The sequence below is a fragment of the Choristoneura fumiferana genome, chromosome 4 (assembly GCF_025370935.1).
Source record: "Choristoneura fumiferana chromosome 4, NRCan_CFum_1, whole genome shotgun sequence".
Lineage (NCBI taxonomy): Eukaryota > Metazoa > Arthropoda > Insecta > Lepidoptera > Tortricidae > Choristoneura > Choristoneura fumiferana.
Window position 1 is genome coordinate 69,469 of NC_133475.1, and position 19,611 is coordinate 89,079.

Consider the following 19,611-nt stretch of genomic DNA (forward strand, 5'->3'; position numbering starts at 1 on the left):
TGATTTTGTAAGACAACACCATATTACTTATTCTGTGACATCACCTAACTTTTAGCTAAGTAAGTAGGTAGATACTATTCTAGTAAGCCTTAGTTTTGTAGTCACAAAGAAAATTATTATTTTTTTTGTTACTGTTAACAAATTTTAAACACATAAGTAGGTAATAACGCCATAAGTTTCACTAAACTATTGATAGTATAATTAAACTAAGCTTTTTTGTTGTTTAACTTATTTTTTTTTACTATAGATACATATAATAAGAGGTTCAATTATGAGTACTTGAGACATTACTTACGATCTCACATATCAGTACTTAATGGCCCTTACTTATTTGTTGTATTTTTTTTTTTTTTTTTGTAAGAGGGAGAGGTGTGTTATACCTATAGCATCAATTGTGGGTATATCTGTTATTTCTTATGTGTCGGGTAGTTTCTCAATAAACCAGTTGTGTCGTTGACCTGGGAGTTTGCTTTAATCTTCCCACTCCAAAAACCAAAATATATTACTCTATGTTTGTTCCTATGTTTGTTTTTTATGGCGTTAAATAAATGTATTTTCTTTATTTTTCTTTCTTTCTTATATAAACAAAATCTTCATTAGGAAGAAGCGTCATTGGGAAGGTGCTGAACGTTAACGGGGGAGTCGAGTTGAATGGCACGCGCCGGGTTATTGGGTACGCTGACGACTTGGCACTGCTGGGATGATCCTGATGTCCGGTTGCGAAGCTTGGACACTAACGCTCAAAGAAGAGAATAAGCTACTAGTGGCAGAACGGAGGATTCTGCGGAAGATTCTGGGACGGCAGCTGAACGATAAGAAAGAATAGGGAAACTGAAGACCAGGTATCTGAGCCCAATGTTAAAGGTTAGGAGTGTCCAAGGTGTCCAGACTCCGACTATGACAGATATTCGACCTTAAATGGGACCAAAATTAACGCTCGTGACTGTACCGCTGGAGAGACGAGATCCTGAAAGACCTTTTGGACCTCGAGGTCGAAGGCAGGCAAGAGCTGGCTCAAGATCGCAAAGCGTGGGGTCATCTGGTGTTGGAGGCCAAGACCCGCTTTGGGTCACTGCGCCCTGACGTTAATCACGTGATATAAACAATTTCTTACACTCGTGCGTTAACAGTCAGTAGGCTATCCTTTCAAACAGTGTCATTGGTCGGTCAATAAAGTAATCATCGTCCAAAACACTTGGTATTTTTTTTTATTTTTTTTCGTCTGATTTGTTTTTCCTTGTTCAAACTAAAGCTCCACACCTGTAAGTTAGTGTATTAATTGAACAGATCCCAATATATTGTCCGGTTGTCACATCTTTGCCAATCGTCGTCAGGTAGTCTCTTTGCTGGTTCTGTTTGCATTACGGACCCTTACCTTACTTCTTTATTAATATTAGGTATAAATGCGAAAGTAATCCTGTCTGTCTGTTACATCTTCACGCTAAAATAAAATTTGTTATAGAGATAGTTTGAGACTCTAGGAAGGACATTAAATAAATAATAAATTATAGTTCCGTGGGATAGCGATAAACCAAATTCATGGTAGATGAAGGCGCCAGCACAAGCTAATACTTGATACATTATTTCTCGTATTTTTTATTCTTTTACCGCACAATTAATTATACTTAATTTGAGGGACTAGGCTTCTACAATGACTGACATAAATAAATCAGAACTCCTATCTCAAGTACTAATGACACCTGAATGTAACCTAAGAAATTGCTGAACCGGAAATAAGACACCTGGGTGTGATAAAGACTAGGCACAGTCAGATGTGGTGGTTAAATCTAGATGCAGCGGCAAACTACGAGTATTATCTTGGCTCTAGGTAGGGTCGACACGGGAAAGTAGTAGAGTTGCCTTATCTGACGTTTGGTATTTTGTATTCTGTATCGGCAGTATAAATAAATAATCATGTTAGACTCTGAAAAATATTGCACTGGAGTGAGTGTAAGCGGTGTCAGCGGACAGAGGGTCACGGCTGGGGGCAGCGGCAGTATCTACACCGCACCGAACACTCGCTCTGATCGCAGTCCCGCGGCGTACTCTGCTGGTGCGAGGCCGTCGGCCCGCATACATGCTAAACATTTTAATTACATGTAACGTTCCGCCGGAGACGCCAGCTGCTAGACTCAACGAAGCATATTAATACGACAAATGAGTACACGAAGAAAAATATTAGTAGAGTGATCGTAAAAATTGCGGATTAGGGATGACGGGCACGGGAGGCACCTGGCTCGATCGGCGCGGCTCGGAGAGTTCGCGTCAGCAGCTTCGCAGGAGGTACCTCGTGTGTACTTCGAGTGGAAAACACAGATAACCCATTACTAAATCGTCCAATTCCAACGTCACACGCGAACGAACGATGTCCGCGTCAGCGTTAAAAAGACGCCTGGCGGCACGCGGTCTCGCCTGCAATTCCAAGGTATCAATTCATGGCGTTAGCACAGTTAACGGTCACAAAGCGGAGCGGCGGGCGGCGCGGGCAGTGCGGGGCTGGCGGAGGACGCGCGGCGGCGGCGATCGCTGTGGGCGAGGGCGCGCCGACGACTGCCGCCCGCCCGCCGCCGCGCGCCGCTCGCATACCGCTCCCCGCCCCCGGCCCCCGCCCGCCGTGCCCCGAGAGGCTCACGCGGAAGTGATTTTTACGTGCAGCGAGGAGCTGGCGATGCGTCGCCGCGGGCGGCAAGCGGCAGGCGGCAGGCGGCAGGCGGCAGGCGGCAGCGCGCCGCCGGCCGCAGCCCGCAGGCGCCCGCGGTGCAGCGAGACGCGACCCTGCTCGTGCGGCGGGCGGCGGGCGGCGGGCGGCGGCCGCAACACCAGCTATAAGCATACTCCGAGTTGCGGATGAGCGAGCATGTCATGAAATTTGCAGAGTTCATCATGATCAGTCGGAAGACGTCCACTGTTGAACAAAAGCCTCCCCCTTAAGCCGCTTGTAGGCGTCCGTTGTTTCACCGGACAACGGACCCGGCTTAAATAAGAGCTGTAAATGATAATTTCATTACAATCACATTAACATTAATCCACAATTTCTTCAGTGTAAGTATCAGGAAATTTGGCTAATGGGCTTCAGAGCCCCGCCCACTAAGCTACTCAGCCAGCAGTCATCAAAGCTGCCGCCAATCTGTTTGTTGATCTGCGAGGAGTGTTCACGGTCAATGTCCTGGACGCGGCCGGATGCGGCTGCCGTAACGTATCGTAAACAAGCTCCACGCAAACGGGGCACGTGCGTAAAATAGTTGGAAAATGTTGGTATATATCTCACACCTATTGATTCGAAATATTGATTTTGATGAAACATGTCTAAAAACCATCGCTAGAAAACCTAGATACTTTTTAATAAAAAAACCGCATTCAAATCGGTCCACGCGTTTAAGAGCTACGGTGCCACAGACAGACACAAACTTATAACACACCTCTTTTTGCGTCGGGGGTTAACAAACAATCTGAGCTTTCGCGATTGAATTTTTCGATTTCTTTAGAAGAAGTGAAAAGGTTCTACCCTGGAGCGCAAATCAGTTCCTTATAGGCTTTAAAGTTTTTATAGTAATAACGTATTGCCAAGAAAGCGAAAAACGGTTATCTCTGTATTTACTTATGTTCTCTTACGATGTGGACGCAATTTCGACACTGGACTTTTTGCGACTTTGGCGTAAGACGCCGGAGGGTGTTTTAGTTACATAGCATTTTAGTTACAGTCGGAACAGAGCGTCTACTTTCTGTGGTATTGCTGTTGCCCGGTCGTTACCGCCGGTTGCGGCCGGACGCTAGCTTCAACACATGTTCGGGATTGTTGAAGATTAGGGGTATTCTGATAAGAGACACGTTAATTGGCCCCGATGTCGAGTGCAGTTGCTAGTTAAAAACACACCGCAACAATGGGCTGAGCTTAACGACCACAGCGCTCAACGGACCCGATCTCACTAATTACCCTCCAATAATTATTTCATAAACCCGCCTCCAATGCATGAGAAGAGAGATTATTATTTAATTACCTAAACGACTCATTAAAACATCTATTCGTTGAAATTTCTCTCGTCGCCGTTAAAATGTTAAAATACTTATGTAGAATTTCTTTGATGTTAGGTAATTTACATAATATATGTATGGAAATGTTTGAAAGCAGATCAAACGAAACGCTGTGACCCGTGCGAGCCGCGAGCGCGGCGACCGGCGACGCGCGGTGATGCGGCCGGTAAGGAACTACCTACCACTTACCACTTAATTACCACAAGGGGAGACAGTCTTTACCGGCCAGCACAATACCGACATGGAAATACCGACCCTGTTTTTCGTGTGACACGCACATTTAATGCCATGCCACTAATTATCAGTCCGGTATGCATCGTACCGCGGTGATCATTCTTGACCTGATAAGTATAAAATAACTTAATTTGGTCCTGGAACAATTGAACCTAACACAAACGGGACGGGAAACACATATCGGTAATTATTGGCCTCCGATTATCATACCGGTGTTTATCATGTCGGGAATGCTAGAGCGGTATTTATTCATACCGGGTAGATATTGCGTGACCGGAATTTACCGCGCTGTTCTTTCGAAGCCATTTGGGCTACCAAATATCAGGTCGGTATTGCTCGGCCGGTAAAGTCATGTGCTCTCCATTTTGCATCAAATTCGTCGTGTCGGTCACATGGGTGGAACTAAATAAAGTAAGATTTAGTTGATAAAATTGATAATTTAATGAATGGTAAACTTTTACTGTTTAAAAAGTTCTCTTTGGAGTACGAGTATAAGTACTTTAATAAAAGAGAAGAGCACAAATTTAGGTCAGAACGTTCCATCCTGGGCTCCACGCTCCAAAAGAATGCCCACCCCTGCATCACAGTATTCATCTCATGTCAAATGAAATATTATTTTGATTACGAGATCAGCGACCGCCATTTATAAAGCATTCAGCATCGCGGCGTCTGGCGCTGCAGCAGCAGCCGGTGCACGGCGCGGGCAGGCGGCGCCGCGGTGCGCGCTAGCGGCGGCGGGACCGACGGCCGGGCACGCGGACGATGTTGGGAAATATTAAGAGGAGCAGGATCGGATGGCATAAAGACGGGACGCTACAGTGTGTCAAGTGAAAGTGGTAGAAGGGCTCACGTGGGGGGGTGGTGGGGGGGGGCTGCGTGTCCCGCGGCCCGGCCCTGACCCAGTTGGCGGCGCGGGCCCGCTCCGCTACGCACTCTCGCTGCACTCGCCGCCGCCGCGGTGGCCGGTTTCCATTTCTTTGATAAATGAGGGAGAGCGTTCCGATTCTCAACTTTTTGCAGCCAAAAAGCGTACGCGGCAGTTTACTCAGCTCAAAGAATAATTTTCCTGTTTTTTTAGGTTCCTCCTGAGCTCTCGCGTACTTACGTAAAGGACCAATTAACACTAAGAATAACGGCCGAATGTACTTTATAAAGTACAAATTGTTCATTGAATAAAGATATTCTAAGAATTTTGAAATTATATCCAAAATAACAATTCAGGTCAACCACGTCTAGGTCTTAAGCGCTAAGTTTGTTAAAAAAGTCAGGACTCAGGAGGTTAAAAAATAATCTAGTCTGACAAGAAAGAATGAAGGTCTAACAGCACATACAAAGAAACCATTCGGAAATAATGAATCATCAAATGCGTGTCCAGGTATCCCTCAGTTTTTTTTTACAAGCTTGCGCGTGAATACATTTGATTAATGCGTGTCCCGGTCTCCGCACAAATCCGACGGCATCGTACGACTAAAGGTGCGACCAGACCGCTGCTTAAAAAAACGGTGACGGCACGGAATCGCAGTGAGGCACCGTATGCGCACCGTTTTTACCGCATGCTCGCCACACCACTGCTTAAAATACGGAATCGCAGTGGCGTACCTTAAACTTCAGATCTTTACCGAACAAAAGTCGTGACATTTACGACACGTCACTGCGATTCCACACCGTTTGCGTATTTTAAGCAGCGGTGTAGAGAGCATGCGATTCCGTGCCGTCACCGTTTTTTATGCAGCGGTTTGTTCGCACCTTAAAGCGTGATGTTTTTGCGGGGCGAGCAACCTCTTGGGTGATAAATATCAACAAATGTATGTTTAAATCCATACTATACTATACTATAATATTATAAATACGAAAGTATGTTTGTGTGTTTGTCCGTCTTTCACGCCGTAATGGAGCGACGGATCGACCTGATTTTTGGCATAGAGATAGTTTATGGGCCCGAGAGTGACATAGGCTACTTTTTATCCCGAAAAAATTCCCAAGGGATCAGCGCGCGATAACCGAATACCAGCCATTTAGCCATTCCACGTTGCATAACGCCGCGCTACGCGTGCTACGGTGCTACGATCGTAGCGGCGCTACAAAGGTGCTACGCCAGTAGTTGAGAACAGCGAACAAGTACCAGGCGGAGGGCGGTGGCTGCGGGCGGCGTGGCCTTGTGCCCACAGCGTAGGGTGCTAAATCGCGCGACTCAGCGGCACGACACATCCAATCTCAAACGCCCGCTGTTTATGACCGTCCACACGTAACGATGCTCCCAAAGAAAAAACCGGCCAAGAACGTGTCGAACACGCTCGAAATAGGGTTCCGTAGCCATTACGAAAAAATTAAGTAATATTTTTCTAAGGATTTCGTATATTGTACGGAATATTCCAAGTTTAGGTATATTTTATACCTTAGGCTGCTATTTACTCTTAAACTGCTAATTCTCAAGAAAACTTAGCCGTTATAGTTTTCCTTGTAATTTTGATATACCTCCTGAGGCCGTATATTTTGATATTTTTTTTTCATACCATTTTGATTTTCTCTGTGATGTTTGATCTGCTTTGACAGACCATTCGAAATTTAATGAAAATTGCACTTTAAAGTTATATTTGCACACCCCAATTGTTATAGTGGTTTAAAAAAACCTATCCAACGATACCCCACACTATAAAATTGGATGAGAAAAAAAAATCACCCCCACTTTATGTCTATGGGAGGTACTCTAAAAAAATTGGTTTTGAATTTTTTATTTTACTTACTATTTTGTCGGCATAGTTTACCTATATATTCGTGAAAAATTACAGCTTTCTAGCATTGATAGTCCCTGAGCAAAGCCGTGGACGGACGGAAAGACAGACAGACATGGCGAAACTATAAGAGTTCCGTTTTTGCCATTTTGGCTACGGAACCCTAAAAAAACGCCAACTCAATTTGGACCTTTCCTTTATTTCTGTTGCAACGTTGTACCATCGGCCAAAAAAGTGGTCTTTGAATTTTAAAACAAGTTTCTATCAAATTAACATGTCGCTAAAGTCGAACTTTCAAGTTGACAGACACGTCTATTGGCATTATTGTTTTATGACACGCAAACGATTATCAACTTTAAGGTGGTGGACCACATATTTGGCTGATGGTACAGCGTCACGAGTACTTCTTGCCGAATCACATATATTTTATGTCACCGGAAACTACTCTATCGGTTTTGGTTCCCTCAGTCCAATGTAAAAAGGTGGTTGTTATAATTTTCTTTCAAATGTATGGTGTCTTTTTTTAAAAAGGAAATAAATAAATCTATTTATTCACTTTCAAAATGTACTGTTAGTTACTCGATGACTACCGTACGGTGGAGCTCAGTGTCATGCCGTCCTTTTCAGTTAGTTTGAAACTCATTTAGCGTGAACTGTGCAGGTGCACCATAGTTGCTCCAAATTACAACAATGAGTGTGTCGTGCAAGCATGAAGACGCCGCGGATTAGTGCAGGGCCGAGCAGCCCCCCCCCCCCGCGGAGTGGGGGGAGGTAATCGCCGGACGCGGCTCGACCGACATGCAGCGCGCTACTATATATTACAATCATACCCGTAAGAGTTGTAGGCGTGACGAGCTGAGGGAGTACATTTTTGTTACTTTTTTTTTGCACTGATTATGTTAACCTTATTGTAGCGAAATCGTCAAATTTCTATGAATGTATCTTTCCCATCAATCCGGACGACTGAAAATGTCATAATTAGCTTGCAAGATTCATGTAACCGGTACACACAAACAAAGTGAAACATCACATTCTGCATCGCATATTCTATTTAAGTATACAGTGCCTGGGCGACCGAGTTTCCGCTTTATCCCAGAGATAAGATATCTATCATTAGGTTTGTTGTCGTTACGGCTCTGTACTCGTGGTAATAAACTCTGTGAAATTATCAGTACCGACCTACTCAAAAGCTTTGCGCTGTAAGACTGTGACACGGAAAAGGACAGACACACGTACGGACATGGGCGGGCGGAAAGTATATAAGGATATACTTTAGCATTAGTATTGATACTCTTTAGGTACGGAATCCAAACTATAACAACATTGGGCTGCCAGTGCCCGTCGCCGCCCTCCTGTCACCGGCTACGCTAAATAAAATAAAAATTCCAATTCCTTTTGCATGATCACGCATGATATTGATAATCGTGGCTGAAGCTATCACCGCAGCGGTGCAGGGCGGCACTCATCAGCGAGGTCTCGGCATGGGCTCTCCAAGCCTGAAGCCGCGCGGAGAGGCGTTCTGTGGAGGAGGCTCGTGAGAGGAGCGGAGGGCCCTCGCGCAGACAAGCGCGCTGATTGCAGCCGAGCGCTGCGGCGGGAGCCTTCGGCTATCATCAATTAGCACCACATTGTCTAACGGGGCGGCGGAGGCGGCGGGGGCGCCGGGGGGCGGCGATCACTTTGCCGCGATGTTTATTTAAAGAGAGCACTTTCCCGCGGACGTGTATTTACGAGCGCGCACCTGCCGGTGTCCGCTGCACGTAATCGCCAGTATTACATAAATTTACGCCGGTTACACGCGTGATGAACGAGCGAGCTTATTTTCACTTTCATCTTAGATTATATGAAGCATTTACGAAGAGGTTACGAATATATCGGTTATTTTTTCGTCTCTGATGTACGAACAACTTATCAATTGACATTGAACATTTCAAGACGCGGGAATACCACTTTGCTTTAGGTCTGGTATTTGCGGCACCCGTGACACCGATCCTGGTGGCTGCGGTACGCGTGGTTCCCAGAATATAACTAATTCAACATATCGATTGCGGCTCACCGATGGACGTGATGGGACCACAACAACAAATAGTCGAGCAAGTTTGTGCCGAAGAGCGATCATCCCAAGTTAATTGATAATTAAGTTACGATCCGCAAACCCTGTCGAACTGTCAGCCGCGTCCCGCGTCCCGCGTCCCGCGCCGGCGGCGCGATCGACGGTCGGCGAGGGCCACTGGCTTGTTCTTGTTCACTCGACACATCTCTGAACGCTGTCGTGGCCGCCGGCGGCGCTGGCGCCAGAGCGCTGTGAGCAGGCGGCGCGGGCTTCTTTCTCGGGTGCTCAACGCAGATCGGATTATAAATGCTTTGTACGTACTAGTAAAATGTAAAGGACTTAATAGCTCCAACGGAAAGCGTCAGAATTTAAATAAAGGCTTGCCCAGTGCGAGCCGCGCCCGCGCACCAAGGGTTTCGTATACTTGTAAAAAATCAAACTTCAAGGTTTATTTTTTTATTTATGTCTCCATTCTACCCCTGCAACGGTTGAACATACAAACCTTAGACTCGGAATAATAATAGTAGCAGATATGCTGCATCCTCCAGAGCAGCTGGACAGATTATATGGAGACGCCATTTTAATTTTTAATAAGGTAGACATATTTTATTTTAGTATTTGTTTTTGTTTAAGGTTGTTGTAGTGGTAACAATATAAAACCGTTTTGATTGTCATGCTACTCATTGGCTCCCTTTTTGGCCAGTTACCTCTGGAGCAATAGTCCTTGCCTTGTTCCCGCCGCGCCGCGCGCCGCATCTCTCACCCGCCGGCGCCGCGCCGCTCCACATTAGCGAGATGGCTATTGAAGCAAGTTGATTCTATTCCTCTCGGCTCATCCGGCTCGTAATGTGATAATACCAAAGAAGGGCCCCTCGCCTGCGCCCGCGGCGGAATTAGCCTCCCCGGGGCTACGCGCTCGGATCAAATTAAAATCCACTCCGTGTTATTATTAAGACAACAAAAAAGTTGTTTTTTGCAAAACGTTATTCAGAAAAGCCGACAACAACTCGTCGTGAGGGGGGTGGGGGGGGGGCAGGTGGTAGGTGGCCCTTCGAGTGTGAGATCAACAGTGCTCAATAACATCCCACTGACAATGACAATTTACACGATTGATCCTGCTAGTTGGATTTTAAGTTATACATAAACAATAAGGTTAATACTTTAAAAAATACAACATATGCACTTTAGTTTCCTGTTTACCTTAGCGGTCCCCCGACACCGACGACGCTTAGATAAAAAAAATATTACTAGGTACTTATACTAAATTAACTTAGGCAAATTTTGCGGGAAATCAGCATAGTCCCCGCGGGAAAGGGATAAACGAATTCTTCGCAGATGAAGTCGCGGGCAACAGCTAGGTAGTGCATAATTATTTTTTTACTTTTTAGTTGTCTTTTTTGGCGGCGATTTTTGTCGGCGTTTTATTTAGGGCGTTTTCTTATTTAGCTGGCGTTTTTTTGGTGTCGGGGGTTTTTAAGGCAGTCGTTTTTGATTTTTTTAATTTATTGTTTTTTATCTAAATATCTCCGGCGATGTCTGTTTACTGTTACTTACTGGCCTATTCATTTGCAAAATGAGGCAAAATGTCTTCCAAATACATTATGTGTAGTTATTTAAACAAATCAAAAGTCAAAGTAACATAATTTTCATAATAATTTAATTGGGTGGTAGAGTTTGTCGAAGCAGGGATAGGTATAGAAAAGAATTAGTTTTTGGTCGAGTGAGCTTACGTGGAGGACCGCGGGTCGCTGATCCCGACCTCAGCAAAAAGATTATTCATTTCACCTCTGAAGTATATTTGTGCGATTCGACCTTTCACGAATAATAATGCAAACCACCGCAGTTCCCGTGGACGCTATCTACGAGTAAGTACGCTAAGTACTAACCGCGCGCTGACGCTGCAGTAACGCTCGACTCATTAAATTAAAATAAGTACAGTGCTGCGGCTTCCTTCGATCAGGGCCGACCGACGATGTTTATCAGTACTCTTGCTGTAAGTTACTCGGAAATTATTGTTAAACCCCTCGAGTTGGAGAGTTGGCGGTTTACGAATTGGGGGGCGGCGGCGGGCGGCGGGGGCGTAGGGGGCTCGATTGTAGTGAAAGTTGAACAGCTGCCGGGCGACATCAAAGCCGTTAATTGCGACGCTCGCGGGGCGCGCGGGGCTGACCTTCGTTCGTCCTACGAGATAGCGGAGCGCGCGGGCGACGCGAGTCAAAGTTCGCGCTCGCAAAGTTGCAGAGCACTCGCGCCAGACTCGCCTCCTCCAGTATTTGAATAACTCTTCTCCACTAATTACTTCGGCAACAGTCGAGAGCGCTCGCTGCATCGTGCTCGTGCCACTCACCACTCATGCACAATTGAACGCAAACTCAGTTTACTTAATTGAAAACGTTCAAACATAGCCGACGAAAACAATGCTAATCGTTCCATACTTTATTAGTGCAGAGTTGTAGTAAAGTAAAACAAAAGCCTGAGGAAAAGTATCTCCAAGAAACGATAAAGTAACGGCCCCTCCCGGGCGTTGCGTGCCTCACGCGCCTCACGCGATAATTTATTCACCTTTAGAGTTGTGCGCTGAGCACCTAATGTCGGGCAGCTCAACGATACCAGCCGCAGCGCGGGGCGGGCTGGCGCGAGCTTGCTGGCTCACACTATGTGCAGTAATACTACACATAATGGTTCTCTATCGTTTGCCCGAATTTCATATGACCGAATGTATCGTTTTCTAGAATTTTCATTTGCCATAAAGTAATTTATTTCTGAAATAGTAATTTCTTCAGAGTTGATATTAAACTAACCTAAACTAACCTACTGCATTCTATATGATGACATATAAAAAAATCCTGAAAACAGCACGGTTCTATATATTTTATGGCAAACGTTGGTATAGCAAGTGAAATTCGGGCAAATGAAATTCGGGCAAGTAAAGGTAACCGACACATAATAGGTATTTACCTACATAATTTAGTTATACCTTTTCATTAGTTCAGTCGAGCGCCACGCACTGGCACTCGTACACACGTCATGCTTCAACATCGAGTGCTGTAGGTACTCAGTATAATTTCGACTTCGACTACTAGCTACGCAAAATTTCCTACTATAAAGCAGCGATGGCCGTGCGGGCGCAATTACAAATGTGGTCAGCCGCCACCGCCAGCTGCTACTGTTGTCGTTTTTCCATTTATTTTAAAACGGATCATAATTTAATTCTGTTCTCACTGCGGTTGCCGCGTCGACGCATTTTTCGTTGAAATCAAATTTCACCAGGAGTGCATCGCGGGAGCTGACTCGCCAATTGACTCTGGAAATGCTTTTAAACGTATTCGCTAATGGCTTTTACAACTAGCCAAAATGACCACGACAAACGGTTTCAGATACAACCGAGGCGTGGCGCTTTACTGTTCTATCAGACCCGGCCGCGGCAGCGAGCGACCACATTGCCAGTGCCTGTGCGGTATCACTCCCGACACTCCTTTATCACTTTAATCGACTTAAATCGCAAGCCGTTTCAACTTCTGCTCGACGTTCGACAACAAATGAGAGAAGTAAGGAGACGAGCCACTTCATTTAACTACTTACCTAATCGAATCATTTATATTTTCGATGTGAGTCGCGGAAGTATGTGGCGTTAAAAACACCTTTCCTCACGGCGGCGGCGGCACTGCCAGCTCCGGCTTCGAGATGCACCGACCTCGGCACGCCGTGAGACGGCATTACGATGCAGCGGCATGTGCTGCGCGAAGGGGAGGGGGAGGGGGGAGGGGGGGGGGCTGCTCAGGCGCCGGCGCTGCATGCTAATTGTAACTGAACCTCGGCGCTGAATGCTAATGCCAAACAAATAGTTGCTGTGATGTGAATCACTCTGCTGCATATCTCTGCTGCGCTATGCATTAGGTATGAACAGCGCGCGAGGTCGCGCCCCCTTAATGTATGTACTCGTATGTACAAGATCCCTTTAAAATGAAGTCGAAATATTTTACCAGATATTTCTTTTACTTTATTTCCCAATGTTCAAATTTTGACTCAAAATTGGTCAAGCATTTGAAATTGGTCAACCAGAAATAAAAAAACAGTTAAAGATGTTCAGTCAAACTAACTCTCGGCGGCGCGATCACGGGCGGCGCCGCGCCGGCAACTCATGATGCCTCTGCCTGCCTCTGTTAAAGTTCAAGCAATCACTCCATAACTGACACTCCCTCACGATAAGCATGCGCCGCAGGCATGCACGCAAGCATGGAAGCACTCGCGCATACTCGAGCGTACGCACGCACGCACGCACACAACACAAAGACTCACACTCACACGCACACACACATACGCTCCGCGAATTCCTTTTTGTTCGCGTCCGACCGAGGTCTGTCTAGGGCCCAGTTTGAAAAGCAGCGCTGGACCTCGAGGTCCAGCACATGCTGAGACCGGGACCCATTGTCACACAACATAATTTAAGTACAGTTTTTTTTTCATTTACAAATATGTTTATCATTTTTATAATTTTGTTTTACTTTTTTTGATGGCAATAAAGATTTTTTAAATTTGAACTCGGCGGCGCGACCACGGGCGGCGCCGCGCCGTGAATATTGTATGCGGCGTTGCGCAGCCCGCCCAAACGACGTATTTTGAATTAATTCCATCGTTAGCATAACCACAGTCTTTAAACTACATAAATAATGTATTCGAACATCGCTGCGGGCCTTTTGCATACCTGTGTAAATGCGGGAAATGTATTTTCTGGTGGTATAATGTAAGCTACGAAGCATGCTATGTGCTATAATATGCTAGCTATACATATATTACATAATGCATTATGTCTAAACTAACTTTTCTTTTGTGGAGTTGGAAGATAAAAGGTTTATTAACGTAACGTTAGTGACGTGTGTATAGGTAGTGGCATCCAGTTAATATCGATATCAAAAGCTCGTGAAAATCAAAGGCGCGCTTCCCTCTACATCATAAGACGTTTAGTGCAAGAAATAGATCGCGTATTGAGCAATTTAGTTGAAAGAGGTGGTAACTATGGGTTTTGCTTTGATATATGAGACTGCTGCAGTAACGGGACACGTTTTGAGATGAGTGTAGCCGTGACTGTGCGCCCTGAAGCAGCCCAACAAATGTTGAGCAAAGACAAGCTTTAAGCGTCTTCTGTCACAAGTGCTTTGCGGTTTAAACAAGGAAGCATGTGACGCCGATGATTTTAGTTTACTCCCAAAGGGTGTTAATAGGCTTGTACATACGGAGTACTGTTTGCTCACAGAGCTGTATCCTTTGACCATTTATAGTAGATAAGACAAGGTAATTTATTCAAAAAATATAAAAAAAAGATAACTTACTATGCCGATATTAAAGCTACAAATAATGAAAATAATATATTTTCTATGCGAAAGTGCGTATATTTGTTTGTTTGTTAGGCTATAATGCTTAAAGCACTCAACCGATCGCGATGAAATTTGGTATGAAGATAGCTTGAAACCAAAGAACAACGACAAAGGAACTGAGACTGATCCCAGAAAATTACACGATTCCCGCGGTCAGACGATAAACGAATAATTCGCAGGTGAAGTCGCAGACAACAACAGGTAATTTTAAAAATATAAAAGTTGTCCCACACGCAAAAAAGTGTTTGGTCAGCATAAGTTTCCTCGTGACTAGACCATGACCACGGGTGACCACGGGTTGAAACTGGGAACTGTCACACACAGTGACGAGAGGACTGTGACTGTGAACAAGCTGTGAGCACTGTGACAAAAAATAATTGTTGTCATACTGTTGCCCGCGACCGCGACGTTGTCTATAAAGAATTCGTTTATTGCTATCTCGCCGGAACAATGAAATTATCTAGAAAAAAAACTATTATATTTATGTGTAATGATATATGAAATGAAATGAAACGATTTATTCATGTATGCGGAGATTGGGTTACATTACAGTTGTAGTTTATTTACACTTGCAACTTTAGAAGTCTCACCAAACCCTACCTTTACAGATGTAGATACATTTATATAAACTAGGTAACAAACTACTTATTTAAAAATATGAATTATTGATGATACAGGCATGTCAGATTTAATAAAAATAATAGATTAAATTGCAATACAAAATTAGAATAAAAAATTACCTATCATTCAGAAATTCATTCAAATTATAATAACACTAGCGGACCCGGCAGGCGTTGTCCTGCCCGAAAAAACACTACATTAAAATTATAATAACATACAAAACAACTGACTGCGCCATCTAGCGGGTCCAATTTATTTCAATACAATTTAATTTGAGGGCAGAGTTTACTCAGTTTACCGTATCGACGGGATGACCATTAAATGTTTGGCAGTTACGAAACCCATGAAAATATTGTATGGGAAAATATTTTTTCTTTTATTTTTTCCTGAATTCTTCAATGCTTTTAATATGTATTATCCTATTCCTGATGAAGATTATCCAAAAACATAAAAATCATAAAAGTTGGTCAAGCCGTTCTTGAGTTATCATAGTTGAGTTCGGTCTGGTAGTTGCAATTGAAATTTTCGGGATTTTACAAAATTCTCATGGAAATTTCCAAAATTTATATTGTGGTCTTCATTGAGGTTGTGTTGTGAACAACTGTACAAAATTCAAGACTCTAAACCCAGTGCTGAAATTTCAAGATTTTTCCCTATCCTATCCTATAAAAAAGTAGCCTATATCTTATTCCAGACGTCCAGCTACCTACATAGATACCAAATTTCATGACTCTAAGCCTAGCGTTTATTGTAACTTTTTTTTGTCAAATTTTAAACCTAAAATTGCGAAAAGTGGCTCCGAAGCGGTAACGTTTCGTGTGCTCTGCCTACCCCGTTCCAGAAAACAGGCGCGATGTTTGTGTGTGTGTACCCTATCCCGTGGGAATATCGGGATAAAAAGTAGCCTATGTGTTATTCCAGAGGTCCAGCTACCTACATACCAAATTTCATGGCTCCAAGCCCAGCGATTGTTATTTCGAGATTTTATCCCTAGGTATCCCGTGGGAATATCGGGCCAAAAAGTCACTTTTGTGTTATTTCAGACGGCCAGCTACCTACATATCAAATTTCATGACTCTAAGCCTAGCGGTTATTATTTCAAGATTTTACCCGTATCCCGTGGGAATATCGGAATAAATAAAAAGTAGCTTATGTGTTATTCCAGTGGTCCAGCTACCTACATACCAAATTTCATGGCTCTAATCTCAGCGGTTGTTAATTCGAGATTTTATCTCTAGTTAAGTATCCCGTACGAATATTGGGTCAAAAGGTAGCCTATGTGTTATTTCAGACGTCCAGCTACCTACATACTAAATTTCATGACTCTTAAGTAAGCCCAGCGATTATTATTTCGAGATTTTATCCCTATCCCGTAGGAATATCGGGATAAAAAGTAACCTATGTGTTATTCCAGAGGTCCAGCTACCCACATACAAAATTTCATGGCTCTAAGCCTAGCAGTTGTTATTTTGAAATTTTATCCCTATCCCGTGGGAATATCGGGATAAAAAGTGGCCTATGTCCGTCTCCTGATTTTAAGCTACCTTCCCACTAATTTTCAACCAAATCGGTACAGCCGTTCTTGAGTTATAAATAGTGATTAGATTAGATTAGATTTATTTATTACCTATTATAAATAATAATAATAATAATAGGTGTGTAACTAACACGACTTTCTTTTATATAGATTTTGTCAGTAAGCCATTTTTTACAGCTTGCTTAAATAATTTTTTAAATTCTTCTTTTAAATTCTGTTCCTTAAACGACGCTGGCAACTTATTTTAATTTTTTCACACCTCTCCTTCAGAAAAGTAACTTTTCCTCCCTGACGAGAGGGAGCAAAGTGCAACTTTTCTGTTCAAGGCTTTTCTAAGTGTTTTATTGCAAATGTCAATTTTTGAAGATGATAATTGTAAAGCCACGCTATTTTCTATGCTGGTTGTTCTTTAATGATAATTTTTTTAATGCTCGGTGTGAAAAGTTGTATGAGCCACTCGGGAGCAAAATTATTTTCATCTTGGGCGTTAACACTTGAATCCCTCATTACGCTCAGGATTCTACTTTAGAATCCCTCGCTACGCTCAGGATTCTATTGCAGAATCCTTCGCTACATTCTGGATTCAATGTACGCCCTCGCCGTAAATACACCATATTGCTCCCTTGTGACACAAATAACTATTGTGCACATGCAATATGCAATTTTGGACAGTAATTTTAGTCGTACGCGGCTTTTAAAGCTTGTATCTGTATTGTTCCTGAACTTTACGAAATCGCAACTGTTGCTACTTCCAAAAACTGATATTTATACATATTAGTGCACAAATACTGAGGTCGTAGCGAAGAGGGCAGCTTGTGCGGAGACAGTCCTCGCTGTTCTTCTCAATGCGTATGTGTAACTGTTTACCCTAGAACAGAACAGAACAGACACTTTCTACCTGCTTCTGCCAGCTGCAGTTACGGTCAAGCATTATGCCCAAGAACTTACTATGTTGGACTTCTTCAATGACATTATTCTCAAAATTAAGTTAAGATTTTGTGAGTTACATCGGCCTGTCTGAAATTTAAATGTTAGTATTACTTAAATTTACCTTTAAATTATTAATATTTAACCATTCAAATGTTTTAGCCAGTGTCCTATTGATGTCATCATTATAGTTGGAAGGATCATTACATTTGATTATAATAGAAGTGTCATCTGCGAATAAAATACAGTCGACGTCGTGTGACAACATGTTTCCCGGGACTTAAACCATCTCCATATCAAATACCATCTAAATCGGTTCACACGTCATAACGTCTAATGTTTGTTAGAACATCCAAACATCTTAACCATCTTTGGCTGGAAGTAGGATTGAGTCGGAAATTGAAGCTTATTGGAAGTAGCACAATCACGAGAGAGAATGGCAATGTCAGATAAACTTCCCGTATGCGTTAGTTAAAAGGGTTTCGGCCCGGGTGTGTACCGGAGATAGTCTAATGCTGACGTGGTAAACTATGACTCTTATGAGTATAAAAGTTTATTATAGAAGCGGAGGTAAGCGTAATGGCGGGATTACTGGCGTTATGTACCAATATTCCCGAGCGAGGCGAGGCGTGCGCTGAAGGCTTTGAGATAATGATAAATTGATGTTACTCGTAAATTAATTTACGTTATGTTACAACCATTACGATTTCGTGGTAGAGTTCTAGAACACAAAATCCTATTTAGGTAGTCGTTGTGAAGAATATAAGTGTAAGAAGCGAATGAGAAACTCCAGCTGGGAAGATTATTTTACTATTCATTTTAGAATATATTTTTGCTAAGGTATTGCGATTGTTGGTGTCAGAAAGTAATCGTAGTAACTAGTTGTCTTATGGCCTTCATAAGAAGGCTTGTTAACAAGGACAACTTGTTAAACACTAGGGACTCGGGAGACTCGAGGCGTGGTCGCCGCGGGCCGCGGGCCGCGGGCGCGAGCACGAGCGGGACGTTCATTAAAATGTATATTCGAAGGTTTCCTCAATTACAGCTCGCTGCGACGGTGCTTGAATATGCATGAAATAGTCTATGAATAAGCGGCAAATTAAATAAAGAATTCTCGTCTCGCGCTGCGCTAACTCCTAAGAAGAGCCCGCGCCCGCGCCGCGCGCGCCCGCGACGAGACCCATACAATACGAGTATCTTCCAGAATAATTGAATTGTTCGCCGTCATCATCCATCCCTCTGTTTCCGCGTCTCCATCCCCGAGCCTAAAACAAATTGTCCAAGATTATTATATCAGTTGTATACTTGTATAGGCGCGCCGAACGAGATATGAAACCGAGCCGTATCGCGTATCGCCGCCAGTCGAGGAAATGAAATGCTATTACGCTCAGCGGAGCGGGGCGCGGCGCGGCGCAGGCGGGCGCCGCTCTCTGCTCTGCAGGCGAGGCTTACCTTACGGTGACGACGATAACAATCCCGTTTTAAAACTCTTAAACACGTACTTAGGTTTGCTGGCCATGTATACTTGATACGGCGAGATTAAATCACCGCCACGCGGGCAGTTGTCTCGACGCCGGCGTTCCAGATAACTAATAAACAATTAGCCAGTCGTTTGTCACTCGACTGCGTAATCATATTAACTAACTGGAAGAGGGAATTACACCGGTGACGGTGATCGAGCAGCGCGGGGCGTGGAGCTGCCTTCAGGTCGAATCCCGCGGACCAGCCCCGAACCTGCCCACAATAAGGTATTGTTTTTTCAATGACGAACAAGATTTTCGGATCATCTAATATTATTTGAACTCGCACTTCTTATGGATTTACGTGCCAGACGTACTTAAGAGAGTTAGTAGACAGTAAGACAACTTGACCATCGGGAATTCGACACAACACATAAATATACCAATCACATTCGGCAAAACCAATAATATTAAAGTATTAATTACTTGAAATATATGTCAATTTTAACAAGGCATCTTGTCAACTGTTATTGGCACTCACAAGATCAAAGTAAGATCTGATAGAAAAAGTTGTTACAGAGCGTGGCTGCGACACACATGCGGCGCGCATTACACAAGTTTCGCGCCGCGTTATAGTGTC

General features: G+C 43.8%; 1 protein-coding gene across 1 annotated transcript in view; it reads right to left on the reverse strand.

Moving 5' to 3' along the window:
• LOC141427233 (acetylcholine receptor subunit alpha-like) overlaps positions 1-2,540 on the reverse strand; it is a 59,552-nt gene extending 57,012 nt beyond the window's left edge. Inside the window, exon 1 of the mRNA XM_074086459.1 lies at positions 2,233-2,540. The gene's annotated coding sequence lies outside the window, so the exon portion shown is untranslated. The remainder of the gene's footprint in view (positions 1-2,232) is intronic.
• Positions 2,541-19,611: the final 17,071 nt, after the last annotated feature.